General features: G+C 36.7%; 1 protein-coding gene across 1 annotated transcript in view; it reads left to right on the top strand.

Annotated features, from left to right (window-relative positions):
- Nucleotides 1-10,823: 10,823 nt before the first annotated feature.
- LOC142330083 (salivary antigen-5-like) overlaps nt 10,824-11,070 on the top strand; it is a 34,810-nt gene continuing 34,563 nt past the window's right edge. The window contains exon 1 of the mRNA XM_075375137.1: nt 10,824-11,047. The gene's annotated coding sequence lies outside the window, so the exon portion shown is untranslated. The remainder of the gene's footprint in view (nt 11,048-11,070) is intronic.

Here is an 11,070-nt window from a genome sequence, read left to right as displayed (position 1 = left end):
TGCTAGTGTTTCTGGTATAGCAATTTCGTATTTCCTTCTTAATTCGTGGTACCTAATTCCGGCTGGTCTGGAATAGGTAGCACGATGTTCATATACTGCAGCCATAGGCATTCGTAATCAATTTATTATTTATATGAGCATGGAAAGCCCACACATTTGCTGCATATCTTAACAAAAGGATCTCTCTTCTATAATGTAGTGGCATTATTCCGGCTTCAGACATCAGACTAGCCGCCGGACTTGTGCGGAAAGCGCCTGTTGCATATCTTATTCCGCTATTATGAACTACGTTAAGTGCGAGTTTCTAGCGGATGAATATACGATACATCCGTAGTCTAGTTTAGATTGAACCAATGCTTTATAATGTTTAGGGCTCTTTTGCATCTATCACTCAAGTCCTGTATATGTAATCCCCATGTAAGGGATTTATCCAATACTAGTCCTAAATATCTTACGTCGTCTTTATATTGTATTGGATTATCATCAATTGTCAACGCAGGACTTTGATGAGGAATTCTCTTCCTACAAAAGTGTACACAGCACGTTTTTTCTGGTGAGAATTGGAATCCGTTATTCCTTGCAACTTCATTTAGAGCATTGATCGCTCGTTGCAATTTGTACCACACCATAGCAGTTTTGTTGCTGGCATACACAATTGCCAAATCATCAACATAGACGCTTTTGCTGATTTCTACTGGAATGGCTAATATCAATTTATTAATGGCGATAGTAAACAAGGTACTGCTCAACGGCGAACCTTGTGGTATGCCATTTTCCAAATTTCTTACAGATGAATATTCGCTATTGACTCGTACTTGGAAAGTACGGTTATTCATATAGTTGCTCAGTAAGACTGGCCGATTGCCACGAATGCCCCATTCATGTATCTGGAGCATTATACCATGACGCCAGGTCATATCGAAAGCCTTCTGAAGATATGACACAATGTTTCCTTGTAATAAAGCTGTTATATATATCGTCCTCTAAGCTGATCATTTGATCGGTGGTGGAATGGTACTGTCGAAAACCTGCTTGATATGGTGATATCAGGTTTTCTTTTTCTAAAACCCAGACGAGTCTATTATTAATCATTTTTCCAGTATTTTTCCCATAGCACACGTCAAGCAAATAGGACGGTAGCTATTGGGATCTGTTAAATTTTAATTTTTCTTTGGTACTAGAACAACATGAGCTTTTTTCCACTGCTGCGGGTACGTTCCATCCCGCCATATTTTATTATAAAGTTCTAATAATCTACGCTTTGCAATGGTATTCAGCTACCTGATCATATTATAGTGGATTTCATCCGGACCAGCAGCTGTGTTACCTGCTTTTTCCCACGCTTTCGTGAATTCTTCCATTTTAAATGGTACATTATGTGAGTAATTATACTCAGTTCTAAAATTTAGTAGACCTTCGAGTTCTTCTTTTTTGATCCGAAAACCTGCCTCGTAATTGGCCGTTTTGCTGGCTTTCTCAAAGTGATTGGATAATCTGCGATTTCGTTTGGAGTGTCCTTAATTCCATCTTCATCTTGAAGGCTAGTTATGGGCGAAAAATTTTTACGCCCTCAAATCGCCTTCACTTTCCTCCAAACATCTGACGCAGTAGTAGTTCTGTCGATGGATGACACGTATTGCTGCCAGGATCGTTTCTTCGAGTCAATCATGAGAAGTTTTGCATACGCCCTGTATTTTTTAAAGGCAATAAGATTTTGTAGAGTAGGACGTTTCTTGAAGGCGTTATACGCTCTTTTCTTTCTTTTAATAGCTTCACTTATTTCTTCGTTCCACCATGGAACGGGTTGTTTCGTAAGTTTCCCAGATGTTTTGGGAATAAATCTCGATGCCGACTCAAGTATCGTATTTGTTATGGCGTCGACATCGTCTCCGATAACTCCAGTTGTTTCAGGGAGTATCGTTCTAGCTGTGAAGCTCGTCCAGTCTGCCTTATCAAATAACCATCTTTTAGAGATGGGATATGTTTGTTGTAACATCAGTGCAAATCGCTTCCATGCAATGCAAAATCGTCTAAGACATGGAAGCTGTACCTCGGTGCTATCGATCCGCTTATAAGTGCAAGATCTATACAGGACGTCGATCCATCTCTGTCACTGAAAAAGGTTCCTGATCCATCGTTTAAAATAATAAGTTCTGAATTCATCAGGAACCTTTCCAGTTCTCTTCCGCGGGGATCTACTCGATCCGATCCCCAGAGAGAATTATGAGCATTAAAGTCACCCACCAGTAAAACAGGTGGGGGAGCTCAAAAATTAATCTTGCTATGTCATCCTTATTCCAATCAAAATACGGCAAGTATATGCTGCCCACCTGAAACGGACGCTTCATTCTAATGGCGACCGCTTGCAGGTTTGTATTTAGATCAACAGCTTCGGCGGTAGCTCTGGTCGATGTTAGTATGGCTACTCCACCTCTAACTCTAATATTTGGCGGTTGCTCTCGCCGAAATGTATCGAATCCTTTTAATTTAAAATTTTCATTTCGGTGGAAATGCGTTTCTTGCAGACATATACAAATCGGGTCTAAATCATGTACCAAGCGTTGGAGCTCATGGATGTTTGAAAAACATCCATTGATGTTCCATTGTACTATCGACTCGCTGATTTTAAATTATATTATCATCTGGGTTTGTCTTTCGGCCACCCTTTTGTCCTTTTTTTCTCTCCATCTTAAGAACAGCATCGTGTTCGAGGAGAAGGTCGTCGCCCGTGAAGCTTCCGGTCTTCGAATCGGAGACCACCGAAGCCGCCCGTGCCGACGGGCATGGATCGGCACCGGTTACAGGCGCCGATTGTGGGGCGGCAACTTGGCCGACCCCAGACACGGGGGTCGCACCGGTCACCGCCTTTGGAAGGGGGGACACTCGTCCCCCCTGTGAAATTTTTTGTGGCCTCTGAGGCTTAGAGGCCACTTTATTTACAGGAGGCTTGGGAGCCTACATAACAGACTCTGTAGTTGTCACTTTCTTTTCATCAACTAAAATCTCATTAAGACGGACTTGGATTTCAGGTTTAGTGTCCGTTTTCTTCTGTACAGGAGCGACTTTCTGTTTTGGAGATGTGTCTTCAGGAGGCTGTACAATTATTCTTGGCTTAACAGGTTCTTTAGTGCTGAGAGGCTTCATTTTATTTTCAATTATCCTCTCAATTAAGCCAGCCAAGGCAGATGCGAGTTTGTTGATGATTGCACTCTCAACAGCAACTGGAGCAGGAGCAGGAACAGCAGCCGCAGCCTGAGCATAGGTTGTTGTTGCTCTAGGTCTGCGGGCGTTTACGATCTTCTTTGCTTCAAAGTTGCTGACCTTTTGCAGGGTTTTTACTTTCTGCACAGCTACTTCGTCTTTGTATACAGGACAGTTCCTGGATCTACAGGAATGCTGTCCTCTGCAGTTTATACAATTAGGAGGCTCCTTACACGGCTCTCCTTCATGAACTTCATCACCGCACACGCATATTTGTGGCCTCTCACACCTAACAGCGGTGTGTCCAAAGCGTTGGCATTTAAAGCATCGCATTGGTTGCGGGACAAATGCCCGCACATCCGACCGATGTATGCCCGCTCTTATCTTCTCCGGCAAAGTAGGCCGGTTAAATGCAAGAACATGGGGCCGGTTAAATGTAAGAACATGGGATACTGAAGGTAGGACTTCGCGATTCCTTCTCATGTTCAACCTCCGACATTCTAATACTCCCTGCGGTGCTAATTCTTCTACAATTTCCTGCTCCGTGCAGTTAAGAAGATCCCGACAGACCACAACGCCCCTTGAGGTGTTGAGCGTGCCGTGGGATCAACACCTACAGCTAGTTCTCCAATCTTTTTAAGCCCTAGGATCTTCTGAGACTGTATATCATTTACAGTCTCTACATGAAGTCCCGTGAAAGTTTTCCTAATTTCCTTAACAGGGCCTCCAGCACATTTTGTTATTTCTCGAGCAATGAGGAATGGACTCACCTTCGAGAAATTACCGTCTTCTTTTGTAATAACTAAGTATTTTGGCTTTGGAACGTTGCTTTTGAAGAAAGCTTTTTGCAAGCTTTTCCTAGCCTCAACTTCAATTTTTCTAGATTCTGCGCTCTTTCTCCGTTTTGCCTCAGGCGAAACGGCTGGTTCTAGACGAGGGTGTTTACGTGAACCCTCTGGGTTGTTCAGGGGGTTACCCAAGAGGGTAACCCCCCTCTTGGGGTTACCCAAGAGGGTTGTAACCTCTTTGGTTGTTCAGTTTGCATGAACGGTTAATCCCTTCTGTAGTAAGGCTAGCCGCCGGGGTACACCCCCACTCCAGGGCTACCAACCCTGAGGTCCGTTCTGGTATTCCGGTGGAACCGGCATATGTCCTGGCAGAGAGAGGATGCACAGTCTCTGCACTGACTCCAGGCTCTTACACACCGAGGCTTTCAGGGCTCCCATGCTCCGAATAACATGGGCACCTTAACTACATGCTTGCCATCGCGGGGGGCATGTGGACAACGAAAGGTCTTCGTTACACCTGCAAATAACTTCGACCGTGGCCGCCACATCGCCAGCTCTAAAGGTAGTATCAATCCATTTCCATAATCAGTAAGAATTTCGTATCTGCTGGTGGCCGCGAAATCCAGTCCTCTAATTCGGCCTGCAGATGAAAATCGGCCGAAAAAAGCATATCCGAGAAACAATACTCGGAACCCCGTTAGACAGCTATATGTAATGTACGTGAATACAGCTGTTACCGCCCTGGACGTGGAATGTAGATGTTGTGTTCCGGACGTGGGGATTATCTACCTCAGGGCATTATTTTTTTTTTTTTGAGGTTTTTAGGGGCATCGACTACTTTGGTCCTTAGCCCCATCCCACTTAAAAAAAAAAATTTAAAAAAAAGGTTCAGTTATTCACATTCTTATGAATCAAAATGTTCAAAAATTTACGTTCTTCTAACTTCGAATCCAGAATATTACTTTCTAGGCTTTCCTTTCGGCCATCCTTGCTTGCGTTTCTCCATTCTTCTGACGGCTTCAACCTCTGATGACAGCGTATCTGAGGCCTCAGACATGGCATCGTCTTCCTCTATTTCGGATGCCAGTGACGTTCTGCGGCTGACGTCAGTTGATGAAAGTTTCGCCGGTGCTGTTAGCATCTTTGCTAGGGAATCTAAACTAATAAGCGATGATGTCTCCGCGGCGGATGAGCCGGACTCTATCTCTACTGCAGTACTGGGTCCAGCTGAAATAGATGCCCTCACCGAAGCTGATCTTTGCGCTTTTGGAGGCTCTATTGGTACAGGTTTTATATTCTCTACGTCTGGTGGTTTCTCAATAATAACTTGTACCTTCATTTCCGAAGATTCAGATTTTCTTGTCACAATTTCTTTAAGCTTGTGACTAGACGACGGAGTGATCCGTTTCTCTTTGCTAGATAAGTCAAGATTTTTTATTTTTACTTCAGTTGGTAGCTCAGTAATCGCAGGTTTAGCTGGTGATTTAAACTGTGCTGGTGGGTCTCTCATGTCACATCTAGCTGCTGTGTGTCCGAATCGTTGACACTTAAAACATCTCATCGGCTGCGGAATAAATGCTCGTACATCAAGCCGATGGATGCCAGCTCGTACCTTTTCAGGAAGATTCGGCCTATTAAATGTTAAAACATGCGAGGCCGAAGGAACAACTTCACCATTTCTTCGCATGGTTAGTCTGCGACACTGAGTCACTCCCTGACTCGACATTTCTTGTACAATTTCTTCTCCTGTACAATTAAGAAGATCGCGACAAACAACTCCTCTGGATGAGTTCAGTGTGCTATGCGGTTGGACAGAAACCGCAAATTCATCGATCTTCTTCAACGCCTGGACTTTCTGGCTTTGCACGTCGTTGATAGTTTCGACGTGCAATCCATTAAAAGTCTTTCGAATTTCTTTAACAGGACCACCAGCACAATTTGTAATTTCTCTTGCGATTAAGAATGGACTAACTTATCTTATTACTTATCATCGTGGATTTTGTAAATTAACTCGATTTCTTTTTTCGTTTTATTAGTTTTTCTGATTCTGCCGATTTTTTCTTATTGCATGAACAAAATGAATAACTTAGTTATTACATTTTTACTTCCTTGTACAAAGTAAAGGAAGTATTGAGATGGAGAAAAATTTAGGTTTTTAAATGTCAATGGAAATATCCATTTTGACCATCCCTGAATCCATTTTGACTAGTCTTGCCGTGACGTCTCTACGTATGTATGTGCGTTGAAATTTTGGATTTAGGACTTTTGAAACATCTAGTTGTCCACCTTACCTTTTGATTCCAATCGACTATACCAAAAGTGTAAAAAACACAAAATCCAAAAAAAAATTGGATTTTGGACTTTTCTTAACTGCAGTAATAAGCCCTCATTGAGAGCTTATCAATGTTATCTCATAAGTGGTACTTATTTCCATTGGTTCCAAAGTTATAGCTAAATAAAACTTTTATTAATGAAATATTTAGATCTTAGAAGAGGAAGACACATCGGTTCATATCCGACTTCATCATCTTTTTTTTAATTTACATATATTGATTTATTAATAATATTAACCTCTGATTACATAAAAAAAGTTTTACAATAAATAATAATACAATAATAACAATAAAAATAAAAATATGAAAAAAATTTCAGAAGTTATTAACGAAATAAAATTTTATGTACTTTTCAATTTAACAAAATGCGTATATGTAATTAGTTATGCGGTGTCCACATCAGATTTTTTAATTAAATTTTTTTAAACTTATTTGTACTGTCAATTCAAATGTTTAAGTGTGTAAAACTTACATTTATCTACATTGAGTTTATTAGGGGGTAAACATCCTTGTTTAAGTTATGTATTTTTTTTAAATATACGATATTTTTTTCAATTAAACACTTCTTAAGGATCTTTTATAATTGAGGGCCTGGGAAGCAAAGGGGTCCAAGTGATTTTTTTGACAAATGGATCTGAGCAGTGCAACCTAAACTAGAAACATAGGAAAGTTTAGCTGTAAAGAGATCCAAGTGATTTGCCTGTTCAGTGATGCTTTCTGGTGGCAGTGGATATAACTACTCACTAGAAACAAACATCTGTTGAGTGGCAAAGAAGTACAAGTGACACTTGGATTCCTCTGCCTGTAAATAAAAAACTACTAGCAGAACTGTTAGATTCACGTCAGTTGTGGACATACAATTTGGGAGTGCACAACTTAAGCAACAAAACAACTACAATGTTCATGTGGCCAGAGCGTGTGGGATCTAGAAGCTCACAAGAGATTATGTCTTGTCTTTTAAAATATATAAAAGCACTTCCTTTTTCTGTTAAACACTTGGACGCTTTCAGTGACAACTCTGGAGGCCAAACAAAAACAAAAAAATTGTGAAATTTTGGTGTTTCATTGTCAGGAACACCCAAATAGAAACAGTAAACCAGAAGTTCTTAGTAAGTGGACATTCATTTCTCGAATGTGATCAAGATTTTGCTCTTATTGAGAAATGCAAGAAGAATAGCTCTTTTGTTTTTGTACCTCAGGATTGGTATACTCTTGTGTCAAAGGGTAGCCGAAAATTTACCGTTACTGAAACGAGCCAGGAAGATTTTAAATCTATTGATGAAATGTCCAAGCACATGAAAGGTAAAACTGTAAAAGACATAAGGAAAATGCAGTGGCTCCACTTTAAAAAGACATCTCCTCTTACCATTTACTACAAAGAAACAGTAAATGATTACTTGCCTTTCTACAACCTATCCTTGAAGCAGACTACTGGCCGACCGCCAACTACAGTAGTTCAGCTCAAACCTTTGTATGAAGGTCCAATCAACATCAAAACATCCAAATACAAGGACCTGCTAGGGCTGTTGCCCTTCATACCACCTATTCATCACGAGTACTACAGGAGCTTGCCTCATGGAGCATCAGAGTTGTAACTCAACCTGCAGGAGATGACACAGATGAGGGTGAAGAGGATGAAGATTATGATGATGGTGTGCTTGATTCAGACTATTAGGAGGCTCAGTTAACCTGAAATGTCTAACAATATATATATGTTACTTAAGTTATTACAATGACTTTTGCTTACTGTCTTATTAAAGCTTTTTATACTTGACTAAGTGTTTTTATTATTACAACCATATTAAAGGCAAAGAGGTCCAAGTAACTTTTTAGCAGCAAACGGGTCAAAGTGGTTGCCAAGCAACGCAAAAATAATACTTTGAGACATGTAGTCTTCTTTAAATTTCATAATATTTATACATAAAAACAACTAGACGTATCTAGATTCCAAAAATAAATTGGTAAACAGCAAAAGATTATCCCAGAATTCATTATAAACAAGTAACTTTAGGGTAGTTTTTCTCAAAATGAGAGAAGTAATACTTCTCTCATGGAATTGCATCTTAATAGAATCCGCTTACTTTTTAATAAATATCTTTTTTTCACATGGAAAATGATATTTGTCAATATTAGCGGTGTAACCGGAAAACACTGACTGCATTATTATTACGAGTCGGCGTATTGCGCCGAAACGGGTAGGGTGTATTATAATGCTATTTGTATACATCTGTATATCAAATAAAATTAAATACGGTGATAGATCATTCGTCATTCAATATTATTCAAGAAATATATGATACCTTGACCTTAGAAGTAAACATAATTATTCACAATGAGTATAGTTATACGTGTCTTCTGATCTATGACAAAAAGCCAAGAAGTTACTACAGCAAGCACTTTGATATTTTACTTATTGTAATTTTTTATTTATATTAATACTTTTTCATTTAATAATTAATAAAAAAAAAGAAAAAAAAGGATAAATAAATATCTTTTAACTTACATCACACAAAAACCTTTTAACATACACGTTTACAAATAAATAATACGCATTTATTGGTGGTTTATGAATAATTTAAGAAACCTTTTATTATTATTATTATTTTTTTATTACTATTAATTAACATAAAATATATAAGTTAAATAGGTTTATTCTACAGGATTTCTTTATTAAACTTTATTCTAAAACTTTTTAAGTTAAATTTAGTTAGAATATCATTTAAATGAATAAATTATTTACTATTTAAGCCTCTAAAAAAATTATGCAAGTAAAATTTTCTGAACATAAAACTATTTAGTCTGATTATTTGATTAAAAAAAATATCGATTTAAAATATAAGAGAAAAACGTTAAAATACAGGTAATAAATAACATAACCTACGTTTATTCAAACACACACATTCGTTGACTTTCATCCGAAAACTAAACCTTATTTACTTTCGCAATGTTATCTTTTATTAAGGATTCCGAAAGTGAATCTTTAATAAAAATTCTATAAAAAATTTGTATAATTTGTTTTAAATTTTATTATTTTAATTCTTTTCTCGTATAATATGTCACAGATATAACAACTGAATCAGGATTAGTATTAGTAAGAAAGAGCAAAAGAACTTATATCTGAAATTAAAATAAAACATTCTGAAAATTGTTTAAAATTTTATTTGCGTTTATTTCAAATTCTAAAATTTAAATAAATATGATCGAATTAAAAAAAAAAAAAATACTTAAATTAATACTTAAATAATTAAATTTAAAAAAAAACATCTGTTTTAATATCAGTTTGTTTTTTTTAATACTTTTATTTAAAGTCACATCAACAATAAACTCATTAGCGACTTATCAGTATAATGTAACAACCGTACCAGAAAATATGTATTCTTGAACAAACTCAAGTCAACCATTCCTGAAAGTGTGGTTAATTGAAACCCGGTATCCACGGTCTAGTATTCAAATCAGAATAAGCCTTTATTAGGATTTGAACCTGAGAAGTCTCAACTTCGAAATCAGCTGATTTACGATGAAGAGTTTACTTGGGTTGGTCTAATGGTATTATATCTTTTTTAGGTATTATTCGATTATCTAAAGCAGGCGCTAAATTAACAACTAGAAAATTATCGTTGTATTTAATTTTATGCCTAATTTTTAAAAAGTCGTAATATAGAAATAAACTGAAAAAGCTATCATAATATTAATTTTTATGATACTTTTTTCTACTTGATTTTATGATTTTTGTATAGTTTATTTTTTTTAAATTAATTTTCTTTTGTTAAAAAAAAAATTAAAATAATTACTATAGAAATAATAGTTGTATATCGTTCGGGAGAAAAGTTGGTTAAAATTTTAAACTTAACTGCAGTAACTTTTAACGATTTTTTATATATTTTTTCTTTTCTCTTTTTTTGTTAAGCCTCCGGAAACACTGTCAATGGATGAATGAAAATGATATGTATGAGTGTAAATGAAGTGTAGTCTTGTACATTCTCAGTTCGACTATTTCTAAGATGTGTAGTTAATTGAAACCCAACCACCAAAGAACTTCGGTATCCACGATCTAATATTCAAACCCGTATAAAATTAACTCCCTTTACTAGGATTTGAATCTTAGAAATCTCGACTTCAAAATCACCTCTTTTGCGAAGACGCATTCACCACTAGACCAACCCGGTGGATTTTTTCTCACTTAATTTTCTTTTTACACACGGAAAAAGAACGCTGATTACCCATCCGTCGTTATAATTATTAAAACAAATAGGTAAGAGCTTTTCGAATCCAAAATATAAAATTAATTTCTTAAATACAAAGAAAAAGAGATTAAAAGATTAAAAAGAGATACTATTTTTCTTCTTTACCCCCACTAAAATCAACTCGTTTGAAATACCCGAGAACGTACACGCAAATAGCCGGCAGTTCTTCTTTTTTTGCCTTTCTGTATAAAAACAGGTACTATAAAAGATTCATTCATTCTAGCATCAGTTGTCAATTTAGTTAGCACACCGTTACATAGATATTTTTATAATGAGATAAATGTATTATGTTTTACATAAGTAATTAACGTTACGTCTGTACTAGAGTAATAATAATAATGGTAAATATAATAATTTAATTAAAAAATTTATGTATTAATCTAACATAAAGAGTCTTCAATATAGAACTTACAAATACATATTTATTAGGTTGCACTTTTATGTCAAATATCAAGGACTGAATTAAACTTTCAAACGTAAGGTAAGCGAAAATATTATTAATAA

The sequence above is a fragment of the Lycorma delicatula genome, chromosome 9 (assembly GCF_047948215.1).
Source record: "Lycorma delicatula isolate Av1 chromosome 9, ASM4794821v1, whole genome shotgun sequence".
NCBI lineage: Eukaryota > Metazoa > Arthropoda > Insecta > Hemiptera > Fulgoridae > Lycorma > Lycorma delicatula.
Note: the sequence above shows the minus strand (reverse complement) of the source record. Positions and strands in the feature narration are given on the sequence as shown.